The sequence below is a fragment of the Lepidochelys kempii genome, chromosome 10, assembly GCF_965140265.1.
Source record: "Lepidochelys kempii isolate rLepKem1 chromosome 10, rLepKem1.hap2, whole genome shotgun sequence".
Classification (NCBI taxonomy): domain Eukaryota; kingdom Metazoa; phylum Chordata; order Testudines; family Cheloniidae; genus Lepidochelys; species Lepidochelys kempii.
Window position 1 is genome coordinate 49,007,155 of NC_133265.1, and position 19,814 is coordinate 49,026,968.

Sequence of the window (19,814 nt, forward strand, 5' to 3'; positions counted from 1 at the left end):
GTCTGGGACTCTTGCTCCAGCAGAACGTGGCGTCTGCAGACCTAAAACTAAAGCAATGTGAGGAGACTTTGGAAGGAATGAGTGTGCATGAAGCGTTGCCATCTCTGAGTGGCTAAGTCTGAGGTCAATCCTGGAGCAGGTGCACTTAGGCTCTGTTCGTTATAAACCATCATAAACAAGCCACTCCTAACTTGTTTCACTGTGTACAGCACCTAGCACGATGGGGCCCTGATCTGGGGCGGGGTCTGTAGGTGCTAGTGCAATGCAAATTTTCATTATACGCGTGTGCATGCATGAATGTTACGTACATGTGCCATGTGGTCATAAAGTGTATCGCATAAACTCAGGCATTTCACAAGCCACATGGCAAAGTTCAAGCCACTCTGTGAAATGACTTTATACCTCACATGTGGCCAGCTGTGCCTTCTGCCAGTGACAGTATGTCCAGCATGGCCAATGTACTTCGGAGGAAGGGAATGAGGAAGGAGGGGTGGAAAAAGGCCAAGCCAAACAAAACATACATGCGTGTGCATGGCTGCAAGCATGTGTTATAAAGCTGGTATCTCCAGCTCCAAACATTCACAAATGATGAGCCAGGCCCTAGAACATCATGAGATTATCTTAGGAACAATGAGATATTAAAACAAAGGTTCAGTTCCTATTATTTTCCTCCTGGCATTTGGGCCAAGGTTTTCTCTGCAACCAGGAGGGCTAGTCATTAACCCTTTTGTAATGAAAGCTGAGATTCTCACATAATAACTTGACTCCGGGGCCTGGGACTTTAAGAGAAAAAACAACTATTATGAGACTCCTGATGATGAAATTGTGAGAGTTGGCCATACTGTAAAACTTTTACTGTCCTCGGTAGAGAAAGAGCTAATGCCTGCCCCGCCCCATACATGCCTTCCTAACCCTCCCTCCCTCCATCTCCTCCTCCCATTCCTGTTTCATTCCTTTGTTCATGGGGTGGCATGAGCAATCTCCTACTTCCACTAAATGCTCCTGGGACAGATGTGGCAATTTCCTTGAAAAACTTTATTGAATTACATTTAAGGATCTTTGGGGTCCATTATATTAAATTCAAAGTATATGGATTATCGTGGGCCAGGATAGTGTGTAACCTCGCCACGGGGGAGATGGGATGTCATTCCCTCTGAAGCACTTGGCATTTGCCACTGTTGGAAGACAGGATATTGGGCTAGCTGGACTGTTGTTCTGGCCCAGTATGGCCGTTCTTATGTTTGATGTGTGGCCTGGGAGTTCAAAGGACTATACTGAAATTATGCCAGACAAGCATGGACTTTGTGTGAAGTGGATTTCCTGGGGAATTCCTTAGGAGGAGGTTAATGCAAATTCCGCACCTCTGATTGTGCAAAATCCCTTCTTTTGAAGCTGAGGAGAGGGCCTTTATCTGCTGATTACAGGAAATCATAGGCCTGAGCTGTATGAAGAAGTGGATGAACTGCCCAGTTAGTTGTTCTGGCTGTGAATCTAAGGCAGTTATGCACTTGTAATCACAGGGAAACTCCAGTTGTGGGGTTGGAAGGACTGACAACTACCAGAGCCTGAGGTTGGGGTTGGGGGTGACCTCTAGTAAGAATTTTAGCATGCAGGTAGGTTTTTATTGTTTTAATAAGATTCCTCTGTAGTGCTTTTACCCTACGAATAAATGTGCTTGTTTAGAAAGAGCTGTGTGATAACTTTTATCATGGTGGGCAATATGCTGGGCACAGCTTCTGGAGAGAAAGCAAAGTGGAGAGGTTGGCCTTTCAGGCAGTCTGACTTGCTGGGATATCACACTGAAGGCAGGGAATGGTGCAGCCTGGAAAAACGTGATGAAAAGGGAGTGAGGCGCAGGTGTCTGCCCAAGCGAGGTGACAGCTGGGAGCCAGAAACCTTTAAGTGGGTGCCCCTGGTGCAGCACGGAAGACGAATACAGGTGCAGTTGCCCTGAAGCTGTGATGCCCCTCTCTCCCCTCCTCCAAATCCTTCCTTGAAACCTGCTTCTTCCAGGAATCGCTCCGACATCCATGCCCTTCTTTGTCAATGCTCTTATCCTGTGCCTGGTCTTGTCCTTCTCGGTTTCTCTCCTAACCGTTCACGACAGGGTCCGTGTATCACTCGCTCTCCATTTGCGGCATTATATACATGACAAGAGCTATAACAACTCTCCTTGTGGTCGTGCCACTCAGGCATATTGAGTTTCATGGCACTAAGACCTTTCTGAGCATCCCCCACCATCCTCTCCTGTATTTATAGATCACTGTGGTATTGGCCAGGCGTATGGGGGTGTGCGCTGATTTTCTATAAATACAAATGCTCTGTAATTATCATTTGAGGTATTGCTTCCAATTCAAAGGTAGATTAAATAACCACTGTGCATGTGATCCTCCTGTCAACATCCAGCAAAGAAGAAATAGCAGCTCCTGCCTGAGCGGCTGGGAATCCCGAGGACCCCCACCCCCAAAAAGGAAGAAGACAGGGGGAGGTTGCAGGGAGGAATAATTCACTTCCAGATGTGTTCCAGAAACACCCTTGCATCTCTCCTGCTCCCGAGCCAGTGGAGAACTCTCGAGGCTGGCAGGTACGTGGGAAGCAGAATGCTTAGGAGGTCCAGCAGATTTTATATGCCATGGGATGGAGATCGAACAAAGAACTTTCATACAAGGAGACAGAGAGGTTCTGAGCCAGGATTAGAGTGTATAGAAGCAGCTTTCCATTCTCTGCTGCCCACCCCCCTTCCCTCCCCCCATTTTCATTGTACCACAGGAACATCAGGTACATAATTTCAGGCTAGGCTGCGGATGGAGTGGAATCGAAGGCATATGATAAGGCTCCCCAAAGCCTCTTAGATGCTCATTTGGTATGGTAATTGATTTTCTTGGAGGCTGTGCGTGCCCCGGTGTGCTTCCTTTCTGCCAGTCTCGCTCTCGCCGCAAGCCATCTCAATGGCAAATCAGGGGCCGGGCCCAACCTGCAGGCTATTTGGACTTCTCCTGCCTCTTTGGATTGCACTCCTGCCCATATACATTATATATGGGCCAATTCAGTAGCGCAGGCAAACATCCCCCCAGAAATTGGCTCATCTTCCCAGTACATTCCGCTGAGTTAATTTGTAGCTAATGGTAGAAAAATGGCCCAAGCCCTGTTCTTTTGCAACTATATTGAAGCTATCTATTTCCATGTCCATATGGGCAATTGCGCTGCCTGAGCAGCATTTTGCTTCCCTGCTAGAAGAGCCAGAACAGAGGCATTTCCTTGCTGTCAGCCCGAGGAGGAGCAAAGCGGGGGGAGGAAGTGAGGAATTAGGGATGCTCTCTGATCTGGGAAGCTTTACCACATCCTGAACTGGGGACCCTTTTTGAGGGGGCAACATTGTATCCTGGAGGGATTTAGCAGCTGAGTCAGCCATGCAGAGCTGGGCTCTCCCCACCCCCCCCAAACGTATTACCCTGGAAAGATTATGTCCAGCTCCAAGTGGTGGGGGAGAAGATGCTGCAGACCAAATGCACCATGTTTGCTCCACCAAGACAAGTGGCTGGAGGAGACGGAAGCAGCAGCCAAGGAGCGGGAGCGCTGTGCCGCCACACCAGGGAAAGAAAGGAAGGAGGGGTTCCCTCTGCTTTCAGTGGGGGTGGAACAGCTGTGCTCTTGCCATTCCCTGCCCTCTCTCTAACCCCCAACTGATCCCATTAGCCCCTTTTGTTGCTTTCAGTCCCTGCTGTGCCTGCTGCCTGCCTACCTACAATGCCCCCTGCCCCTTCCTCTCCTGTAGCCAGGTTGATCCCAAGCCTCGAGCCCTCGCATCAGGGCGGTGGCTGGCAAATGCGGCTGGGCTGGGAGATGGGGCGTTCTGTCACAGTAACTAATACCCACCCGCTGAAGGAGCCCTCTTTCAGTTGCCTACACTATTGATCAAAGAAAAGGTTTGTTTTTGAAGTTACAGTTGCAATGTCCTGGGGGCTTATAATGAACTAAAATAAGACCAGGTTAGCAAGAGAATCGATCAGCTGTGGCAGCGGGAGCGTGGGCTTGTCTCATAACTTTAAATGGAAGTGGCAGGGGAGATGTCAAACCCTGAAGCAGTGCAGTCCCTACTCTGCTGCTATCCAGGAGCTGCTCAGCCTTCTCTCTTAAGGCAGGGGCTGCATCCACCTCCAAACGTCCACTCGTCCTTCTGCACGAGGCCGGCGAGGCCGCGCTCATAGAATCCTAGAATATCAGGGTTGGAAGGGCCCTCAGGAGGTCATCTAGTCCAACCCCCTGCTCAAAGCAGGACCAATCTCCAGTTTTTGCCTCAGATCCCTGAATGGCCCCCTCAAGGATTGAACTCACAACCCTGGGTTTAGCAGGCCAATGCTCAAATGCGCACTGAGTTTTCCCCAGAAATGTGCAATAGGGAAGGATTGAGGGAGGCTTGGAGTGGTTGGGATGAGTCCATCAGTGCAGCAATGTAAGGGGAGCCCAGCGCTGCATGAGTGCAGAGGCTGGTGTTCGCCCCTGTGCAGAAGAACCAGCACAAGTGAGACATAGGCCTTGTGCGTAGGGGTGGATTTTAGCCAGATTGCATTGCCTTCCCATCCCACAAGGAGGCAGTGTTGCAGTCCCAGACTGCCATGCAGGCCAGCATGGGCTGAACAAACACATCTCCTGGCACCCCAAGATGCTCCTGTGGGAGCAGGTTTTGGGGTTCACTGGTGGAGCAGTGAAGGAAAACATGAGCTGGATGGGTCTCCCACCGCAGGGGAGGATGGGCTTGGGCTTGGGCTTTCTGGGTGGAGCAATGTAGTGATGCTGACCTGCCCATGAACACATGACAAATTGTTAGTAGTAGTAGTTAGTAGTAGTAGCCAGCTGAGATGAGGGCCCCAGTGTGCTGGCTGCTGTCCAAATATGCAGTAAGAGACAGTCCCCGCACCGAAGAGCGTACAGTCTAAATAGACGAAGGAAGTGTGATGACCCCATTTGATAGATGCAGGCCTGATGGGGGACTAGGAACTTCCCAGAGGGAGACTGGCCAAGCCGGGGATTGAACCCAGAACTCTGGAGTCCGTGCATTACCCACAAAGCGGTTCTCCCTCTTGACGGAGCTGCCCTCATGACTTGAGAGAAGCTGTGGCCCATGCAGGGCGGCCCTGACTTCTCCCAGGATGTCTCCATGTCTGTCAGAGGGCAAGGGCACCAGGAGCAGCAAAGCCAGCTCCTCTGCCGGTGAGTCCACAAGGAGCAGGAATTGCTTAGTTGTGGGCTGTGGTTATTCCAGTCCAGGCGTCGCCTGGCAGGAGTCATCATGAGCGAAGTTCGGTGCTTTTGGAGGCTTGTGTTATAATTGTTTTTGGCCGGAACCCAAGCGGCACCACAGGAGTCCTGGGGTTGAACCTCGACTCGCGTGAGGCTCTCTGCCAGCTGATCTGGCTCGCTCTGGGCACAGCTCCCTCAGGCTGCTTGTGTGAGCAAAGCTTTCCCACTGTGTCCCACTCCTCACGGCGCTCCCGTCTGTACAGTGCAGCCCTGGCCGGGGCGGAGGCGCATTGGGAAGCATCCAGGCAAGTGCACACACAATGGGACGTCGGCAGCTACTGGAGTGAGGGAGCTCCCAGCTGAGGAAGGGCGATGGTGCCTGTTCCCAACCCCACTGCCGGGATTTGGCGGGGAAAGGGTGAACTCAGTTACATCAGCGAGGCAAAGGGACGAAAACCCCCTCAGCCAGATGAGAAGGACGGATTGGGAAAAGATACTTTCCAAAGGGTTGCACTTAAAGCACATGGCCTTCCTCCAGGCCCTGGGAGCCAGGGAAGGACTGCAGCCCACTTGACACCCAGACACATCCATTTCCTCCCAGGAATCCCCTCCGTGCTTCTGCAGCCCTGATTTGAGCTTAGGGTACTGGAAATGTCTTGCCCATGTATTTGGGGAGCTGATAGTGTAGCTTTAGTCCATGGGTGCAATTCCCCGCTAGGGCTTAGGGGTCGGGGTTTTCAGCACAAGTGTTAGGCAGCGCTGGGGAAGCCTCTCCATGGGAACGCGGGCTAATGACCATGGAAATCTGACGACAGAAGTTGTTACGGGCTCTTTAAATTATCCCCAATATCCTTTATTTTCCCATTTTTTTGTTAGAGACAGGCCTGATCCAAAGCTTGGGAATGTGGAGAATGGGCAGCCAAATCCAGATTTCACACATAGCCCGCCGATCATTGCAATGGACTGAACCAACCAGCCAGCCCCCTGAACCGGACTATCCCACTCCCTTGAATGTCAAGCTCTACTTTGTGCCTTGGGCCCCACTCTGATGAACTACGAGCAGTGTGTGTGCTCCTCTAGGCCCTGATTCAAGGCAGCACTGACACACCTGCTTTGTTGAACCAGGGCCGCAGCCATTCCAAATGGTGCAGTTGCCGTATGGGAGCAAGACATCGGCCCGTCAAAGCCAATAGCCTAGACCCCCATGATGCACCAGCTAAGGCACTTCGACTGCACAGTGATGGGCCCTGTAACAGGGGTGAAAGTCAATTAAAGGACTTCCCGGTACTGTGGAGTCCTTAGGAGGGGGCGGGGCCTCAACCAGAAGAGGCGTGGCCTCTACTGGAAGAGGCGGGACTTTTACATCCCTGGGCCCTTTAAATCAAGATTTAAAGGACCACGGGCTGGGACTGTGGTAGCAGCAGCTGGGAGCCCCGGGCCCTTTAAATCCCCCTGGAGCTACCAGTTGCCGCTACCACAGCGGAGCCCCAGGCCCTTTAAATAACCATCAGAGCCCCGGGGGCTCCTGGCTGCCACTGCTGCCCCGGGCTCTGGCGGAGCTTTAAAGGGACCGGGGCTCCACTGCAGTGGCAGCAGTCGGGAGCCCCTGGCCCTTTAAATCACCGCCGGAGCCCTGCTGCCACTACCCCAGGGCTCCAGCAGCAGGGCTTGGGTGGCGATTTAAAGGTCTCTGGAGGGTAGAAGTGGCAGCTGGGGGCTCCGGTGGCGATTTAAAGGGCCAGGGGCTCCCAGCCGCCGCTACCGCAGCAGAGTCCCGGGCCCTTTAAATTGCCGCCGCGACCCCTGGGGCTCCAGCAGCAGGGCTCGGGCAGCAATTTAAAGGGTCCAGCGCTCCGGTTGCTGCTACTGCCCCGGGTCCTTTAAATCTTCCCTGGAGCCTGCTGGAGCCCTGGGGTAGCAGTGGCTGGGCTCAGGCGGCTGTTTAAAGGGCCCAGGGCGGTAATGGTAGTCGGAGCCCCGGGCCCTTTAAATCACCACCTGAGCCCCGCCACCACTTCCCCAGGGCTCTGGCGGCAATTTAAAGGGCCCGGGGCACTGCTGGGAGCCCCAGGCCCTTTAAATTGCTGCCTGGGGAAACCAATCCACCCCGATACGGCACACGGTCTCTTGCCGGTACGCTGTACTGGGGCGTACTGGCTTACTTTCACCTCTGCCCTGTACCAAACCCATGGAGAGATCCATTCACCCCACCGTACACCCAGAACCCACTGGGTCAGAACCCACGGCTTCTCATGGAAAAGAGACATGAATCTATGGCTCTCAGGCTAGCTGTGTCTGAGGTTCCAGCTCTCATATACTTCCAGTTCTGTACTGTCTTTCTCTAGTTCTCCTTATCTAGGTACGTGTGTGTAAACAGAATCTCGTCTCTGGATAATCAGCCTGCCGCCCTCCCTGCTTGATCCTTCAAGTGATAGCGTAATCGCTTCCCAGATAGCAAACTGGAGAGCTCTCTCTCGCACACTCACAGCGCTGCTGCAGGAGCCCACTTGTTGAAGTTGGTTAAATGAGGGCTGGAGAGGGGGGTGCTGGGAGCAGAGAGGTCCCCAAGTGAAACCCTGGGACTAAACCTTTGGGTAAGTTCAGACACAGATGAAGTGAGCTGTAGCTCACGAAAGCTCATGCTCAAATAAATTGGTTAGTCTCTAAGGTGCCACAAGTACTCCTTTTCTTTTTTCAGACACAGAGTTGGACTTGGGAGTTTGGCCCCATCTCTAGCTGAAAACTGTTTAGGGCCCATGGGATCCAGTGACACCTGGCAGGGAGTTACAGGCCCCAATTCAGCAATGCACTTAGGCACATGCTTCACTTCAAGCCCGCGCTTCAGTCCTGTTGATGACTTAAGTGCTTTGCTGAATAGGGGGGAATGGGCCTATGCTGGCTTAATTTTAAGCATGTGTCCCAAGTGCTTTGCTGACCAGAGTCAGATACTGGCAATACAGAACCAAGTCAGGGTGGGAAAAGGAGGCAGCAGAAGAGGTACAAAGGGAAGTGGAGCTGGTGATGGGTGTTTGTTCAGGGGAGTGGACTTCAGTTTCCTTTTGCCTTGCCCCAGCAAGGCTGTTTCTTTAGCTCTTCTCTGAGCAGCTCCTGGGGCCGCGCTAGTTGCGAAGGACAGCACAGTACCCACTCAATGCTGCGCTAAGGCGCTGGTGGCTGGTTATGAAGGATGGCACCTTCAGCAAAATCGCCTTTCCAGCATCGTGCCAGCAGAGAGAAGGGCCAGTCCCCCATAACACAGTGCTGGGGGCTGCGCAGCCTCCAGCTTTGACTCCGTGGAGCAGAGAACCTTGGCTGTCCCACCTGCGGATGGAGAAGTTCTCAGCAAGCGTAGGCCTGGCTGCAGGACCTTTCCTCCGGTGCTGCCCTGCTTGAGAGTCTGTCCACATCGCGTGGGGGATTAGCATTCCCATCACAATGTCACTCCATCACCATTTCTATTAAACTCATTTGCTATCTAAAGGAATTCATTTTCCACTTTGTTTGCCCACAATAAGAAAAGAAAAAAAAAATCCTCCAAGCTGGGGCCCTCCTCCAAGCTGAGAGGGGAGAGACTGAGGTTGGCTTGGGAGCTTAGCCATCTGCTGGGAGAAGGTCAGCGTGGTCCCGCCATCAGTGCACTGATATTCCCAGTCTCAGCACACTGCCACCAGGCACTTGAAAAGGAAAGGTGCAGGGTGACGAGGGGAGGGATGGAGGGAGTTAAAGCAATCTGCCTTTATTGGTAGCAGGATTGGACATAAAGACCAGTTGTTGATTGTCCGGGAGGTACAGTGTGCGGAAGGAGGCCAGGAAATGATGCTATTTCACCCTGGATCTGGGCTTTGGTGACCACGTTTTTGATCAGGGTGGAATTTCAAATGGGTTAATTTCCATGCTGATCAAAACCAAGTCATGTTTTGCATGTGAACCATCCTGGAGCCATGATGCATTGTGGTCTAGTGGATAGAGCACTGGGCTGGGCCTCAGGAAAACGGGGCTCTATTCCTGACTTGACCCCTGAGCTGCTGGGTGACCTTGGGCGAGACACTTCCTGACTCTGAGCCTCAGTTTCCCCTCCTGCCCTTTGCCTATTTAGATTGTGGGCTTTTCAGGGGCGGGAGCTGTCTTTTACTAGGTGTTTGTACAGCACTTAGCACAAAGGAGTTCTGATCTCAGCTGGGGCCTTTCTGTGCTTCGTGTTTGGCAGGAGTCCCTTCTGTGGGGCATGCCAGTGGTATTTGGGAAACTTGCCCCATTCGAAAAGTGGGGATGTAGGCACTGATCCAACAGAGCTTACCAGGACTCCCAGGGAAGTTAGAGGTTATTTAAGACCCCCAGGTACTTTCTGTTCCTCCCTGGTTCCAAAATTCCAAGCGTTTTTGTTTTGTTAGCCAATTTACAACATGCTCTGCCGCTCAAGTTCTGCATGTCTGTCTCTTGCTCAGAGGCAAGGGCTCTGTGTGTGTGTGTGTGTGTGTGTGTGTGTGTGTATGCACGCACATGCATTCCAGAGATCACATAACAATCTTGTTTACAGTCACTCCCTGCGGTTTTATCAATAAACCCCCTGGCGAGAGCACCTCCTGCTGGAAAAAGGAGTAAAATCCTCTCCATCCCTCCCTTCCTCCCCAGGCTGTCTGCTTTCAAGGTCAGGGGCTGTTGGTAATTGATCCACAGCTTCCATTATAAATCTTCTAACCAATGAGAGCATCCCCTGCTGGCTTTAGACAACAATATCCATCCAACTTGGCTCTGAGACAGCCTGAGATGAGAGAAGGGAAAAAGGCGGGGGAAACTTTAATTATTCCCTGCCTCCGCTAGACTGTATTTGGGTATGTGACAAGCCTCGTTTTCTTGCATCTCTCTCTCTTCCCACATCCTATATCACTTGGCACTGTCCTGTGGCTGTGTTAGCTGCCTGTCATCAGCTGACTGGATCTGGCATGTGCAGAGGCAGCATGAACAATGAAAAGCGAGAGACCACCCCAGCCTCTCCCGAAGATTCCTTTTCCTTATTTATCCCCACTGGCTCACCCATCACGCAGGGCTAGTGCGGTCTGGCTGTCTTCCAGGTCCATGCCACTGCTTCTGCCCCTCTCTCGGTGGCACCTCCGCCGAGGTTTGTGAGGGGCAGAGAATCGGTCCCATGTGTTAGCCCTGATATCTAGGGGACAATGCTTTGCCCTTCTTAGATGTCTTCCATCCAAGAATCTAAAGATGCTTTACCAATGCTGATGAATTAAGCCCCCCTGCAAGATAGTAGGGGAGTATTGTTAGCCTCATTGTAAACATGGGGACACTGGGCATCGGAAGAGCCAGAAACAGGATTCAGGGCTTCCTAACCCTGTCCAATAGACTGGCAATGCCATCTCAGGCTAGATTCGCAGACCACTCCTAATAGACAAAGTAAGCCCAAACGAGTATGCCAGCCTGGCTGCTTTGTCTTTCCCTCGAGGGTAACAGAGGATGGCTCTGTCGGGGAGGTGTGTTCCCTTGGTTTAGGAGCTGTCTGTGATGTGTGGCTGTAGGGTCACAGTAGAACAGAACCATGTTAAACTCACCATTCACTTGGCCATGGAAACAAGGGACTCTGTGAAGGACTGCAACCTCCATCTCTGAAATCGGAGGGCAAGGCTAATGTGGGACACGCCTACCTAACCCCAATGGATGGTCCCTGCTCAGTGCTATGAAGGAAGCTGACAAAATCCCAGCCTGCCCTGGGGAAAATACCTCTCTCACCCCAAATGGGGTGACTCATTGAGCCCTGCGCACATGAGCCAGGGTCTCCATGACTACGCTTGAGCGGGGAGGGAGGTTCCACATAGCTAGAGCATAGGACTGGGCGCCAGAGGGTTAGAGGTCTTAAGCTGCTGAGAATGGCAGGCTCCGTGGATGTGCAAGCCATTAGTGTCTAACTCCATGGATAGCCTGTGTCCGAAATAGCTGTGTGCGTGCAGGTCACAGCCCACTAGACGAGCTGACATCTTCACATCTCATCACCCTCAGGGACGAATTCTTCGTATGCTCTGCCCCGGCAGAGCCACAGGGCAGAACCTGTGCCACTTCCGAAGCTCCAGTTTGTTACAGCTGGGTGAGTGGGGGGTAGAGGATGACAGCACTTCCTGCCTACTCCTCCGAAATGCCGCAGAGCAGCTGGGATTCCCTCGCATGAGGGGGACGGCAGGCGGGAATTTGTTTTTTCTTGTTAATTTGACACATTTTGTCGTGTTCTGGTGCTTTGGAGCATGGAAGAGGGTGGGCAGCCTTGAAATGTCTCACTTTTCAGTTTGTATGCGTTCTGTTGCCCCCCACTTCCCCTCCCCATGCACACACATAGTCCCTTCCCTCCCCTCTGAGCGCCCCCAGCCACAGTTGAACCCAGTGGGGGGCCAGGAGGACCAGCCCCTTGCCTGCTCAGATGCAGAGAGAGGGAGAGCTGAGTTGCAGGAGAGGCTGGCAGGTGGCAAAGGCCAGGTGGCAGCAGAGGCGGCGTGTAGGAAAGTGGGCACTCTGGGAGGCTGGTAATGAGGAGGGAGTGCAGTTCCTGTGGGATCAGGCAAGCAAGGTGAGGAGAACTGTTAATTTGATTCTTCAGCTTGGCGGGGTCAGGAATTGAAGATCACAGAGCTGTTGGGCTCCCCTCCCCCACGCCACACTTCTAGAGTTTGATTTTCTAGGCTCTGTGAAGAGTCGGCACCAAGAACAAATGACCCACATAGCGCAGCAGATGCGCAGGCGGGCAGCCTTATTTACATGCAGCTGGAATCACTCTCTCACCGGGCCGGCTGCACCTTGCGCAAGGCACCGTGTGAGTACACTGACAGCCATGTGCACAGCCGGCTGTCTGCAGGGCTCAGAGCCCGCAACACTGGGTGTGGGGCAGAGAGGTCTCCGACCCAGCAGTGATGCAGTCTCACCCTCCTCCTTCAAATAACAGTGCAAATCAATTCAGCAAGGGGGGCTGGGCCAACAGCCCTGGAGCTGGCCATCCTCTCTCCACAGGGCAGGGCTTCCCAGCTTCCCCCCAGGCTGTGCTGCAGCAGTGTGACAGCCTGGGAGCAAAATGGTCCTGAGGATTCCATGCCAGCTGGGTCCTAATTGTAATGCTGATACCTGCTTTCATGGACTGTGTCTTGTAGTGCGCCTGCTCCGTGTATGAATGAGGGATGGCACCCTCGGGTGGCTGGGACCACAGAGAGGCTATAGGGTCCAGTGCTAGCTAAGGATGGGGCTGGGACTTATGCTTTGGGAGTTGAAGAGCCCCAGTTCTAGTCCCACCTCCCTAAGAATATATATACATATGTGTGTGTGAGAGAGATGTATAGAGAAACCGTTGTCTATCCTACTGCCACCCCTGTGGGGCAGGGCTGTGCTATAATCTCCATTTCCAGATGGGAAGCTGAGGCACGGAGAAAATAAATGACTTTGCCAACTCACACAGGGAGTGTGAGGCAGGGCAGGGACTTGAACCTACCACTCTCAAGTCCTAGGCTAGTAGTCTAACCACTGGAGCACCCTTCCTTCCTTCCTCTATTAATTGTATACATCATTATTTAGTAATTGTGTCTGTTATCTACAGCATGTAGATTTGTTACAGTAGGAGCTACGTGTAGTTTGCAAATCATTTTGGGGCCCTGCAGAACGACAGCCCCATATAAATGCAAAATATTCTTCGAGTGAATAATATGTAACTAAATAATGCAATTGTTTCTGGACCAGGCAGCATTTAGCCCTGGAGTGAACAGGCACATCTGCCATTGACTTCAGACCTGCCTTACGCCAGGGCTCTTTAGCCCAGGATGGTACATTTGCCAGCAGAACAAAGGAAGAGGGAGGACAGAGGAGCTAAATCGGTCCTTGCCTCTAGGGGAGGCAGCAGAGATCCCCTTGTGTTTCCAACTGGCTACACAGTCGTGTAGCTTCACTGGAGTCAGGTGGCTCAGTCTACACCCAGTGATTTGAAGAGGTAGAAGGGCATCCTGAGGCTGCAGTTCCTACCAGGGGTCGTTTAGCCAGGACATCAGCTGATGAGTTGTTCCTCTCCATTCTCCCTGCTGCGGGCAGTGCTGATGGGGAAGGCAAGTCGCTTGCTCAGACAGTCATTTGATAGCCCCAGGGCTTGGGAGGTTGGGTAGCCTGCTGCAGCCTTCTCCTTTCCTTCCTCAATCCCTCCACCGAGTAGGCCAGCTCCCCAGCTCTGCCCCTTCCCGGCCACAACCACACACGCATCTCAGCAAGGGATTAATGGAAACCTCCCTTTGAACACCCCACCTCCCTGTCAAGCGCGCACGGTTCCTGGCCATACCAGACAGAAGACCATTTCCTTCTCATGTATCCTTTGTCAGCAGCCGCTGCGCTAATGCAAAAGAGAAGTAACAAAGCCAATTTAACTCCCCCAGTTACCTGCAGCTTCCAGCTCCAAGTCCTTTAATGAACTAGCTCAGGTAGTGCTAATTACCCTAACCCAGGCTGCTTCGACTAGAGCACCAGCAGCTAACTCATGGTCAATTAACCCCTGAGGGCTCGTGCTAATTTCCCCCTTTCCAGCTGCTGTCGGAACCATCAACATGTAAATATCACCAGGAAGAAAGCAGATAAATCTCTGTTCAGCCGGGTGCACTGGCAGCCTAATACCAGCCTCCCCTGCATGGCAGCTCCCTCCCGTATGCTAGCAAAGCATGGTAATAGCAGACTGCTCTTGTATGCAACTGGGTTGAGTCTGCAGGGTCCTTATTTAAGGCAGTACAGGAGTGTCAAGATCTCTGGCACTCCCCCAAGTCTGATCCCGCTGTGTGCAGTGCTCCCAGCCCCCTGTTGTAAGGATTGCATTCAATGAGCCTGGACAGTTTGTTTTGGCTAGCAAGAGCATATTCATCCTACCCACCACTCTGTGGAGCCAGGAGCTTCCCTCATTCTGGACTGGGTTTTCTCCTCAATTTGCTTATTATTATTTGTGGTATGGCAGTTCCTAGAAGGAACAGCTAAGATCAGGGCCCCCCCAGTCCTGTGCAGACACTTGGAAAGAGACATCCCTGTACCAAAAAGCTTACAGTCTAAATAGACAAGAGAGACACAGGGTAGGAGAAGAGACAGAGGAAATGACTTGTCCAAGGGCACACAGCAGCGCAGTAGCAGAGCCAGGAAGAGACATCTCCCAATGCCCAGTGGGCCACTATGCACATGGGCCGCGCTGCCTCACGTGCTGGCTCATGGAGTAACTGCATTTGTTTGCATCAATTTGCTACTTTGTGTAGAGGCTACTTTGGAACCCTAGCTCTTTGCTCCCCCAGAAGACAGGTACATCTGTCTCTTCTTGCCATCAACAGAGCTACATCTGTGCAGCCCTCGTTTAGTGGAATTACCACTCCATCGAACAGAGCAGAGAGAATATTTTGCTGTGCGTACTTTGTCTGACAAATGGAGCCCCTCCTTTTGAACCATTCCCAGGCAGGTTGCAACCACGTCAAATTTATTCGTGATTCTACGTGATTCACTGATTTCTTCTTTCAGCCTCTTGGTACTCTAGAAGGTGATCATGGACAGTCGTCTGCTGTAGTCACTGTTTGCTAGTCAAGCTGTCTGTCTAATGTGTCTCAATCGATCTGATCCATCCGGCTCTCTCTCTGTAGTTGCAGAGAACCCATCACACCATGCCCAAGTGCTGTTGAGCTGTGCTGGTTAGCTGTGACTGAGCCAACAAGGACATCCTAGGGCTTGTCTTTCCAGACTGGGTGAGCGTGGAAATGCTTCCAGCCCTTTGCAAACCTTCACTAAGCTCTAATCTGGAGGCCCTGTCCCTCTCCTCTGAGGGAGCTGCCCCCAGCCCAGGGATGCAGGCCCCATCCCTCACAGCACAGGCCCAGCAGCCCCCTCCTGTGTTCAGTGGCCCGGAGTGGTGGGCTAAAGCAGTAGCCCGTCCCCACTCGTGGGTTTAGCCCCAGCTGGGTGTTGTGTAGCTGTCTGTATACTTGCCCTTTGGTTGCTATGGTGACACTACCACTTCTTACCTCACAGGGGGAAAAAAGCCTCTAAACATCTAATTCTTCAGCCCACCTGGGAGCCTTTCAAACTCCCCACTCGGTGTTTGACATGTAATAATTTTTCTGCTTTTAAGATTATCCTAAAATGCTCATTCCCTTTCTCTCTCTTTAAATCTCAGCAGTGGAGCCTAAAGAGAAATAAGCATAAAAAATAATGATACGTGTTTCAAATAACAATTTGCCACCATCTGTGGGAACATGCAGTGGCAGGCATTTAGGAAACTAGAAAGGGACACGACACCTGTCTGGAGTGACCACTCGCGGCACTGGCGGAACACACTGCCAAACCCCAGTGGCCTCCGGAGCCAGGGGTGGCAGAACTGGACTCACTGTCTTAGAGGCTTCTGTGCAACTGACTCCTATGGAGCGGAGATCGAGAGCCAGTTTAGATGTCCAGGCTTTGCCACAGCCTCCTGTGTGACCATGGGCAAGTCACTTAGTCTTTCTGAGGCTCTGTTCCCCATCTGTACAATGGGGATAATAGCACCACCCTGCCTCACAGTGAAAATAAAGATACTTAGATACACCGGGAATGGGGCCCAGAGAAAGACCATGGATAGATCACCATCAGATGGTCCTGCTCCAGAGCCCTGGGATCTGACATGCCCATGGAGCGTAGGGTGTTTGTTTTCCTGGCCAGCCATGGAATAATTCAGTCCTGCTTTCCTTGTGAGGGTTTATTTTGAGCCAGCCACCTGGGGAGCAGTTTAATCCCACAATCTACAGAGTAATGTAAACCTCTCCCCGGTGAGTAATTTAATCCTCCATTTCCAGGGTAATTTAACCCTCTCCCTGGGGAGTAATTTGATCCTCCACTTCCAGAGTAATTTAATCCTCAATCTACAGAGTTCAGTACTTGAAACCAGCCACCTGTAAAGTTATTTAAACTCTCATCTGTAAAGTATTTTGTTACCTGCAGGGCAAGCTACTTTGATTTCCTGCAAAATAATTTAATCCAGTTGCACATGATATAACAAAATCCAGTCAATAAATTAATACAAACTCCTAGTTGGGTTTAATCTAAGTAGATAGATCTGTCTAATCCAGCACTAAACCCAGTGCTGCTTAATTGCTTGTTTAACTCAGGTTACTCCTTAATTGTTTAATCTGTTTGCTCCTGGTTTAGTTTAATCTGGGTGACCCACAGCTGCAGTTGTTTAGCTTGGGTGAACTCAACCGCAGAGCTGGTGAATCTGCATGGTGTGGTTTATTACCTGGAACCTGTAGTCCAGCAGGAGTGTAACATGCGAGACAGCATTTTACAGGCTGAACAGCCATGACTTCTGTTTGGAATGGAAACTCTCTAAGTGTTTCTGACCCCTCAAGTCTCTGTCACCCAATGTCCAACCTTAATATCCATGCTCCGAATCTGGGACACTTTGGGGCATCATGCAGATACCATCACACATGCCCATAAATCTGGGGTGCTGTTGGCTTCACTTTCTTTTTTTATTCTGCCTTTTCCTCCATCGTCCTGTTGTTCTTCCCTTCATTTTCCCATTCCTCCCCTCTTATGAGGTATTTATGAGCTGTCCTTTGGAAATGAAAGGCGATCCGTTTCCCTAGCGAGGAGGAGGGACATGCAGGCTACTTCGGGGCTGAATGCAATCTTTCCATTGATCTCGAGGTGCAGCACCATGATTCTTCACACATTCCTATTGAAATCGACCTTCTCTTTTTACCCTCTGACAGCCTCACTGGTAGGAAGAGTCACTCCTCAGCAGGACAAGATGGCTCTAGACACCAGAATCTTTCATCCCTAGATCCCCAGTTCAAATCCAAGCCAAGTCAATAGTGAGTGAGCATCTCTACAATTCAATTAATAATTGTGAAATGAATCAGTGGTTCCCAGTCTATCTGCTAGGAGACAGATGTTCAATTCCCCCAAAATAGCACCATCAGTATTGGCAGGCTCATCAGAGAGGTCAAGGACTGCATGGGCCATGGAGACTGAATGGCCCTCTTCTCTCTCCCCGGCAGTGATCCCTCCAGGTCAGAGATGCACGGGGGGGATCTTGCTCTGTTACTGTCTATGCTATTACTCCTCTATAGATGAGCAGAGAACTGCATTCTTTTAGGCATGTCAGGCACCTTCACCAACATGGAATTCAAGTTGAAAGAAAGAGAGACCTAGGGGTAGAATGAAAGGGATATTCACTGCAGGAGACCTAGCAAGTTTGTACCAGGTCCTCTCTTTTCATTTGTGCCATAGCAAAGGCCCACAGTTGATAGCAGGAGTTGTGTGTCTTTTAGCTGAGTGAGGATGAAAAAAATAATATTAATTATAGTGTCAGTTTCCATATAGAGAAGGATCTGCAAAGTAGTCAGAAAGGAAATCTTTCCCCTGTGCCTGTGAACATTGCAGCTGTTGGCTTTCAGGAGAGCTGATAAAGAGCTGAAAATGAGGTAAAGAGCTTAAAAAACTGTATGTGAAAGAAGCATGGAACGGGGAGGAGCAGAGGGGAGAAGAGATGGGAATGGGAGGGAGACAAGGAAGAGGGAGCTGTAATGAAAGGTATTGACCCCAGTCTTAGAAAATCAGCTGTAACATTTTGAAACCATAGAATAGTCTTAACTATTTGGCCCTGTCCACACTCTGTGCAAGCCCCTGGCTTGAAAGGACTCTTTTCACACCACTCCCAAGGCTCCTTGAAGGAGATAGCTATTTCCTGGCAGCTCTCTGAGTGCTTAGGAGAAGGAACCCTCACAATGTCAGTGGTGCCAGATGACCCAGATGGGGTGTGTCAGGGCCCCAGTGGCCACAATGTGTTTTGCACAGACTGGAGATTGATGAAAGGAATTACTTTTATACTCAACACGTAAATAGAGTACAACTCACTGCCACAGGAAGTCATCGAGGCCGTGGCATTTCTGTGAATAACAAGAGTCTCCAGAATTGTAATAGCAAATACTAACGAAGAGTTTTGGAAGGGATTTTAAACCTCAGGCATCAGGGCTTAAGCCAGTTTCTCATTATTAGAGATTAGGATGAGATGTGTGGGGCAAATCCTAAATCTGCCCAGTGTAGGTTTCTTACGCCTTCCTCTAAGATGTCTGATGCTGCCACTGTCATACAGGAGACTGGGCTAGATGGACCTTGGGTCTGATCCAGTCTGGCAGTTACTGTGTTCTTCCCCACTCCCATGTGCACTGGACAGTGCCTGAGGGCCATGCTATGGAGAACACATGCTACACCATTTCACGAGGGCCATTACTAAGCTTGCTCTCCAAGCATGCTTTGAAGCATTGTGCTTCCTCCTCACCTCCCTTCGCAGGCTGATGCCTCCAGACAGCAATGCTTGTCCCCTCCCCAGTTCAGCCAGCTAGGATCCCTGATTTTGATTCCTGATTTTGATTCCTGTCTGTTACAGTTTACATGTCAACTTGCAAGAGAAGACTGGTCTGGAGAGCTGAGTGTAGGACTAAGAGCCAGGATCTACTGGCTGAAACTACCTGAAAGGGGGTTCCAAAGAGGATGGATCTAGACTGTTCTCAGTGGTAGCAGATGACAGAACAAGGAGTAATGGTCTCAAGTTGCAGTGGGGGAGGTTTAGGTTGGATATTAGGAAAAACTTCTTCACTCGGAGAGTGGTGAAACACTGGAATGTGTTACCTAAGGAGGTGGTGGAATCTCCTTCCTTAGAAGTTTTTAAGGTCAGGCTTGACAAAGCCCTGGCTGGGATGATTTAGGTGGGGATTGGTCCTGCTTTGAGCAGGGAGTTGGACTAGATGACCGTCTGACGTCCCTTCCAACCCTGATATTCTATGATTCTATGATCTCCTGAGTTCCATTCCCAGCTGTGCTGCTGACTCACCGTATGACCTGGGGCAAGAAAAGTCCTCATTTGATGCCTCGTTTTCCCATCTGTAAAATGGGGATAATGATCCTGATCTACATGCTATTCTGTCCTGGGAGCTGACTGCATGCTGTTTTGGCCTCTGGAATATGTTAGAGCAGCCTCAGGGCTTCCCTAATTTGTGTCTGAGTACTTATGCCCCCTGGGGCTTTTGCAGCAGCTAACAGTAACTGGATGTCAGTGGTGCTTTTGCCACACTCCCTTTTCCATGGCAACTCCCCCTCTGTCAAAGACTGCATGGGGATGGTATCAAGCTGTTATGCCAGTTTCAGATGATAGTAGAGGGTTTCCCCCTGTATCAAGGGAATTCCCCAGCTGAAGTTGCTGACTTTATGGCTTCTTTGCAGTAGCACATTGCGTGGAAAGGTGCCCAGAGAGACCATGAACTGGCCCCTTTGGTTTCACCTGAAAACGTAAACCCCTTAAGAAAAGCTTGTCTTATGATATCTCTAAGGTAGACAAAACCAGAAAGGATTTGAAAGATCTCAAGAAAGCCTATTCCTATGTGGTTCCTCCTGAATTTCTGGATCAAAGAATGTCAGGCCAGCGTTCTTAGACCTCTTGCAGGTAGGATGGTAGAAGGAGAGGAAGGAAGGGCACGTTGGGCAGCACCCTGGGTTCATTTCCTAGCTCTGCCTCAGACTCCCAGTGAGACCTTGGCCAAGTCACGTCTGAG

The 19,814-nt window shown here is 51.0% G+C and overlaps 1 protein-coding gene across 3 annotated transcripts in view; it reads left to right on the plus strand.

Annotated features, from left to right (window-relative positions):
• LINGO1 (leucine rich repeat and Ig domain containing 1) overlaps window positions 1–19,814 on the plus strand; it is a 462,452-nt gene that overhangs the window by 345,645 nt on the left and 96,993 nt on the right. The window contains exon 6 of one of the 3 annotated variants that reach the window (XR_012153954.1): window positions 2,407–2,469. The exons of the other annotated variants lie outside the window; for them this stretch is intronic. The gene's annotated coding sequence lies outside the window, so the exon portion shown is untranslated. Of the gene's footprint in view, window positions 1–2,406; window positions 2,470–19,814 lie in introns of those variants that run through there. 3 annotated transcript variants of the gene reach the window in all.